At 38.9% G+C, this 7705-nt stretch overlaps 1 pseudogene; it reads left to right on the top strand.

The window, feature by feature from the left end:
* The first annotated feature begins 3930 nt into the window (after window positions 1-3930).
* On the top strand, window positions 3931-6869 carry LOC116700904 (acetylgalactosaminyl-O-glycosyl-glycoprotein beta-1,3-N-acetylglucosaminyltransferase-like; annotated as a pseudogene).
* Window positions 6870-7705: the final 836 nt, after the last annotated feature.

The raw sequence follows: 7705 nt of genomic DNA, 5'->3' as shown, positions 1-7705 counted from the left end.
GCTAAAAATACATTCTGTCATAGTTTGCCAAACTCTGGGTCACTTTGGTGGAGTAAAGCAACTGAACCACTAGAAGAAGGATGGAAAACGTCTATCTACAATGTGCCTATTTTTTAAAGAAAAGTATTTGGGAATTCATTCACTCACCTTCTGTAAGAGAAAAATACATTTAACCGTTAACTATTGGAGCATTTCAAGGTAAAGAGTTCTCATTCTGGCTTTGTAAATGCACACTATGTTACAAAATAGTATAAATCTCTGATCAAGCCTTGAAAGTTTGTTTTGACAGTAGCAGCCTTAGTAAATAAATCGCACTAACAGGGAAATTTATTCCAAGTTTTCTCCATGTGACAGATATACAAAAACCTTCCCCTTTTGCCAAACTTTGCTCAGATTGTCTCATGACCTTAAAATCAACCGTGGCACTCAAAATGCAGAAGTCAATACAGTAACAAAGTATTTTTTCAATACACAAATGTACTTCAAGTTTATTTGTTTTTTTAGTGAAATGGACCAAATGACCAATTATATTTTTGCATCAGAAGGACGGGTTGTAAAAAAGTCCAAAAAATTCCAAAAGTCCAGAGCAGTCCAAAATCTAATACTGTGGCGTAGTCCTTTTTATGGCGGACATACTTTACCCAAAATCCTCTCCTCAAACTAAAACATCATCCTGATTAAGTATCATTCAATGAGCAGTGACTGAACATAATGATATTCAGCCAGTCACTGAAAAAGTAATTATGTGTGCTCAATTATGTTTTTATTTGACTGACTTTTTTAGCAGCAGGCAGGGAACAAGTAATCCTCCTTCAGCCTTGTTTCTACCTCAATTAACAGTCTCCTGCAGAAGGATGCTTGGCTCCTCCAAGCACAAGTCAGAGTGACATTGAGAGTGCAACATTCACAATGAACGGGGTCACATTGAACCACTGAGTACAACAGGCAGTGCTTAAGCAGTTTGCTTTTCTGCAACATCAACATATATGGCAAATTATTTGCGTTTCAGTCAACCGGGGAAAAAGACAGTGTATCTCGCCAATTACAGTCAACACATTTTACTGGAGCATGAGATCATCCTTGGCCAGGGTGTTTCATACTGTGGACATGAGGAGGGGGAACCTGTGCCCCGAACTCAGCGTTTCTCAAACTTACTATAAGGGGTACGTGAGATTTTTTTTTTTTTTTTTTTTCAAATCGTATGAAATACAATGTCAAATAAAAAATAGTAGTCATGCTTGGTTCTAAATTATTGTACTATAGTTGTTGAAGCCATTGCACTGATTTTAGTTTTATCCTCTTCACATGCACATAATTTATAATCATACGGATACCTATATTCAGATGATGCTGATTACAATTACGGTTGACCATCAAGGTCATCAGGTCATCTGGGACAGGTCTACTTTCTGTCCCCAGAGTCAGAACTAAACAGGGTGAAGCAGCTTTCAGTTTCTATGCTCCTCATATCTGGAATAAACTCCCAGAAACCTGTAGATCCGCTGCTACTCTCAGTTCTTTTAAATCAAGGCTGAAGACCTTTCTATTTGATGCTGCCTTTCTTTAAATGACTAATCATTTCTTTAAATTTCTTATGCTGCACTGTAAATTTTATTCTTGTGTTTTATGTTTCTCTTTGTTTTTAACTGTCTATTCATGTGTTTTACCGGTTTTTAATGCTTGTGATTTTTAACTGTTTTTACTTGTGTTTTATCTGTTTAACTGATTTTGTGTAAAGCACTTTGAATTGCCTTGTTGCTGAAATGTGCTATACAAATAAAGCTGCCTTGCCTTGCCTTGCCTTGACCATGCTGACGTGATGTAGATGGTGATGATGATGATGATGATGATGATGATGATGATGATGATGATGATGATGACGACGATGATATCAGGGGGTGTTAACTTTATATTTAGACCTCACCTGAGCCAGGTGTGGGTGTGTATGACTAGAGAGCAGAAGGACAAACCATTGTTCGACCACACTTTGTGAGACAAACGGCTTTCTCTTTGTTTAAAACAAGTTTACTCATGTTGCTGTTGCAGTTATAAAATAAAGAGACGTTGACTCATTGACCGCTCCTTCAATAGTAACAAATGACTTTATTGATGGATTTGATGGACATTTGAAATGTAGCATTAAAGTGTTTTTCAGTTACAAGGTTGCTGATTTGTAAATTAGACACTGATGGCGCAGTGCTGTGTTGTACCTCTTCATCTAGGGTTTTTACTTTCTAAAACAAATGTTTTCAGGGGGTGCTTGGCTGAAAAGTTATTTCAAAGGGGGGACATTATTAAAAAATGTTTGACAATCACTGCTCTAACTATTGGTTAATGCAACACTGCCTCACACTCAGTCTGCAATTCAACCAGTTTAGCCATGATGTTTTAATGATGTGACCTGTTTCTGGTGCAAGTACATCACTCAAAGCCACCAGTGTATGTAGACATACAGTACATATACTGTGTATATATATACATATGGATGTAGAAAATTTAATTTTTAAACAGTAAAACATGTGATGCACTGATGCGGAGTGAAAAACTGCTGGAATACATTTTGATATTCTGTGTAACAGGAGACTCACTCACCAGGCGCTCGCTTTGATCTGCTTATGTTTAGGTAATTAATGTTGAGTGAAGGGTGGTTTCGTTGTGTGCTACATGAATCTGTGAATTTGTTATTTTGATTGACTTATTCCAGTTTACATAATACAAAAGCTTGGGTTTAGTTTTATTGTGTCAATGTAAATATTTTTAAAAGCAGAGAATCTGGAGGTGGGATTTCTTTTGATGGCAAACACTTTTGTACTCAAAGAACACAACATTAGCTTATGGTCTATAACATTTATGTTCTCTGAACTTATACACCAGCTGCTCTTTAAGTATATCCTTGCCATAATGGATGGTTGGGAGGTCTTTAAATTCATTTTCATCGTCTCCTTCCATGGCCTCGCATCATTTCAACATGACCTCAATTCATGCAAAAAAAAAATATATATATATATATAAGGGTTATCAAAGCTATGTTCAAAAATTACACAACTCTGTGATAGCTTGTGTCTGATTATATATCTGATTATGTATTTGTGCGGAGGCAGAGGAGAAAGAAAAATAACACGTCTACTTCTCATGGTAGTATTCATATGGTTCACCAACCTCTTGGAGTGCTGATACGTCACTTTCTCTCCTGGGAAGAATAGTACAGGAGTAAGTTAATGGTGAAGCTCAGATCTGATGCCTCTTGGATAGATCATCCAATCTGCTTTGGTCTGAGAAGAAGGGCCTGATCAACACTTTACTAGACTCAAATCACACTTTTTTGTTTTGTTTTGTTTTGTTTTAACAATGATATTTGTTACATTTTGTCTCATTCGACTTCTGACTATAGTACTTTTGCAGATTCATCTAACTTATAAACACAAAAGAAATGTGTTACAGCCTATTGAATGCTACAAAACAGGAAAGGTATTTGTTCTTAGAAGAGTTGAAGTAAAATGTTGATCTTCCCAGGACCATCGCACCCTGTCTAAGTCATTCATTTTCTTCAACTAAGACCCCAAGTCCATTGTATTCTTTATTCTATTTGTTTCAACATCATTTATAGAGTCAGAATTCTTGAAAATCCTTGTTTTTTGGATGTTTTGATTCCTCAGAGATCGAAGGTACGTAATTGAGACAAAATGAGAAATTAAATCGAGGAAATCACATTGTAGGATTTTTAAAGAATTTATTTGTAAATTATGCTGGAAAATAAGTATTTGGTCACCCACAAACAAGCAAGGTTTCCGGCTTTCACAGACTTGTAACTTCTTCTGTAAGAAGCTCTTCTGTCCTCCACTCATTACCTGTATTAATGGCACCTCTTTGAACTCGTTATCTGTATAAAAGACACCTGTCCGCAGCCTCAAACAGACTCCAAACTCAACCATGGCCAAGACTGAAGAGCTGTCAAAGGACACCAGGAAGAAAAATGTAGACCTGCACCAGGCTGGGAAGAGTGAATCTACAATAGACAAGCAGGTTGGTGTGACTAAATCCACTGTGGGAGCAATTGTAAGAAAATGGAAGACATACAAGACCATTGATAGTCTCCCTCGGTCTGGGGCTCCACGCAAGATCTCATCCCGTGGGGTTAAAATGATCATGAGAACGGTGGGCAAAAATCCCAGAACTACTCGGAGGGACGTGATGAATGACCTGCAGAGAGCTGGGACCAAAGTAACAAAGGCTACCCTCAGTAACACACTACACCAAGAGGGACTCAAATCCTGCAGTGCCAGGCGTGTCCCCCTGCTTGAGCCAGGACATGTCCAGGTCCGTCTGAAGTTGTCCAGAGAGCATATGGATGATCCAGAAGAGGATTGGGAGAATCTCATGTGGTCAGATGAAACCAAAATGGAAGTTTTTGGTAAAAACTCAACTCGTCACGTTTGGAGTAAGAAGAATGCAGAGTTGCATCCCGAGAACACCACACCTTCTGTGAAGCATTGGGGAGGAAACGTCATGCTTTGGGGCTGTTTTTCTGCAAAGGGGACAGGAAAACTAGACTGTGTTAAAGGAAGAATGAACGGGGCCATGTATTGTGAGATTTTAAGTCGAAACCCACTTCCGCAGTGAGAGCCTTAAAGATGGAACGTGGCTGGGTCTTCCTGCCTGACAATGATCCCAAACGCACCACTCGGGCAACGGAGAAAGCTCGGGCTACTCGAGCGTTTCAAGGTCCTGGAGTAGCTAGTCTCCAGACCTAAACCTCAAAGAAAATTTGTGGAGGGAGTTGAAAGTCTGTGTTGCCCGGCAACAACCCCAAAACATCATTGCTCTAGAGGAGATCTGCGTGGAGGAATGGGCCAAAATACCAGCTACAGTGTGTGCAAACCTGGTGAAGACTCACAGGAAACGTTTGACCTCTGTCCTTGTCAACAAAGGTTATGTTACAAAGTATTGAGTTGAACTTTTGTTATTGACCAAATACTTATTTTTCACCGTAATTTACAAAAAAATCCTTTGAAAATCCTACAATGTGATTTCCTGGATTTTTTTTCTCATACTTGAAGAGAACCCATGATGAAAATTACAGAGCTCTCATCTTTCTAAGTAGGAGAACTTGCACAATCAGTGGCTAAATACTAAATACTTTTTGGCCCAACTGTATGTTGTTGAAAGACATCATCGTTTCCATGGTGTGAAGGTATCAGGTAAAACTTGGTTGTCTTGTTTGGCTTAATTTTACGTCACTGATATCTTTTATGTACAGTGTGTCTGCTTGCTGTCACAGTAACGTAAAGTCATAAAGAAATCTACTTTTGGACCTAGCTAGACAAAAAGGATGGGGATCAGAGTTGTTTAACAGTTCATCCAAACATGGGGGGGCATGACCGTCTTTTCCAAATGTTATGACAATTCATCCAGTAGTTGTCAAGATGAGTAAATGAGCCTCTGACAGATAATTACCCGGGTAACTGTATGTTCCAGCCACTCTGTGGATTCAGGTAGGCACTTAATTGGTTGACTAACATCCAAATTAAGTGACAAATTGCCCTAAGTAGATTTTTCTTTCATAATTCCCCTCCTGTTGGGCTCAATTTGAAGACTGCTTCATAAAAAAAATCTCCCATTGTTTTAGGTTGAGAGCTCTATTACTTTAAAATCAATGCTAAGAAAAAGTGCATGCTAACGAAGCATCCATTCTTTTCAAAAGATGTAATCCACAGTTGAAGGCATCTTTGCAGCCATTTCAACTTAACAAACAATGTCTGAGAAATATCAAGAATGGTTTGTGTCTCTGTATTTGAGGCTGACAGACAAACCATTTGTCATTTGCCCAAACACTGTGTCCACATCTGGACTTATTAAGTCAAAGGCCACTGGACTGGATCTTGAAGACCTGCCATTCACAGTGGAACCCTGGGGTGGGAATGGGTCCATGTTGTGCGCCTCTCAAGTCTGTTGACTTGGTAAAGTAATAGTAGTCATTGAAATATTATGTCAGGTAGAGATAATTTGATGAGATTTCTTTCTTTATTTCCGTTGTCATTGCAGAGTTTTTGGGAGGAAATGTACAAGAGCAAGAACCTGCATGGTTGGTAGGAACTCTTCTCATGCTCCTTTATCTCCATGAAGATTCTACAACTGACCACAAAACCATCTGCCACCAAGAAGATGTGAGAAATAGTGGCAGTCAAACAAAGACACCAACCGCAAATATACATCCTACTTCTGGCCAAGATGCAAACAAAACATGCTTACACTTCACCTTACTTCCTGGTTATGTAAAACACTTTCTCTACTACATACCCTGTCAACATTTCCCCATGCAACTAGCTAAATATTCCTGAAAAATGTGGAGGAGCTGATTGATCCGCAGAAGTCTACCAGTCATCAGAAGCTCCCCTGAGGATCAGGACCACTGAGAGATGCTGCACAAAGCCTGGGATAACGAGAGGTTACACAATGGTGTTTGGATCCAAAGGATCTTCAGCTCAGGAACGACAGGCGCTGGTTTTGAGATAAAGAGACTGAACCAAGTCCTCAAGTTGGAGCAATACGAGTACAACAACATCCACCAATGGGACTTCAGTGATACATTCTACACATCTTGAAGCAGATACTCTTTTTAAAATGGATGAAACTGTCCACATGTTCACTTCCTGTGAAATTCCTATGATTATGTAGCCACCACTGACAACATGGTTGAGTATCTCAATGATAAAAAATGGAAACAACTTTACTTTACTGGCCATCTGATTCAGAATGTTGGGCCTATTCGATTGCCTCAGGAAAAGTATTTTATTCCAGTTCAGGTGGAGGAGTCAGGCTTATATCCTCCCTACTGTGGCAATGGGGGCTTTCTTCTGTCTGACTACTAATGTAAAGTATATTTAAAACACGCCAGTATTGCTATTACAGTAACTGCTTGTCAATATAGTAAAAGAAAGAAAACGCAGAGGTTCTGACTGATTAATGCTTCATAGCCTACAGTTTTGACAAAGATAACACTTTTGAATGTCAGTTATCTGAGTCTGCTGCTCCATGATGGGTAATTCACACTCCTAAAACCTTTCTCCGCAGCAAAGAAGATGATCTTAAAGGCCTGTGTCATGGCAGTATGGATGATAATATATGTCTTTGTATATAACTTTTTTTGCCGTATAGAATAAATGTCTTGACAAACTGAACATGTTATTGTGAAATTGCTTTGTGTATTTGTGTTCAATATCAGCCTCTTTAATGTGGAACTGGCCTCATGTTAGCAACAAATTCAAAGAATAGAGCTCTACCGCCACTTACTGGTAGAATCACAGCAACAAATGCATGACGAAAGACAGCAAAGAAGACAGGAAATGTAGAAAAAATCCAGAAAAGCTAGTGGCATTTTGAAACAAAATACAATTTATGATGTTTTAACAATTTCCCAAACACAGCTGTCACAATTGATCCCCATATTACCTGAATTACCTCCCTAACTATAATTGAGAATAGGTGTGAATCCACCAGATACAGAGACAATTTTGGAGTCTGCATCAAAACTAAAAAATGGGTGACAGGCTCTAACTGTATGTCTGAGAGAGAAGATAGTGACACTCTTTTTTCTGCAATTCACACTTACATCAGGTGGTATTGCAAGTGTGGTTTAGACTATATCTCGGAAATGGGTGCGGCAAAACAATGTAACGCACAATTTGGCAGCCTTGTTGGACAGCCT

The sequence above is a fragment of the Etheostoma spectabile genome, chromosome 13 (assembly GCF_008692095.1).
Source record: "Etheostoma spectabile isolate EspeVRDwgs_2016 chromosome 13, UIUC_Espe_1.0, whole genome shotgun sequence".
In the NCBI taxonomy this organism is placed as follows: Eukaryota; Metazoa; Chordata; class Actinopteri; order Perciformes; family Percidae; genus Etheostoma; species Etheostoma spectabile.
The sequence above is the reverse complement of the archived record's forward strand: the minus strand, read 5'-3'. Positions and strand labels throughout refer to the sequence as shown.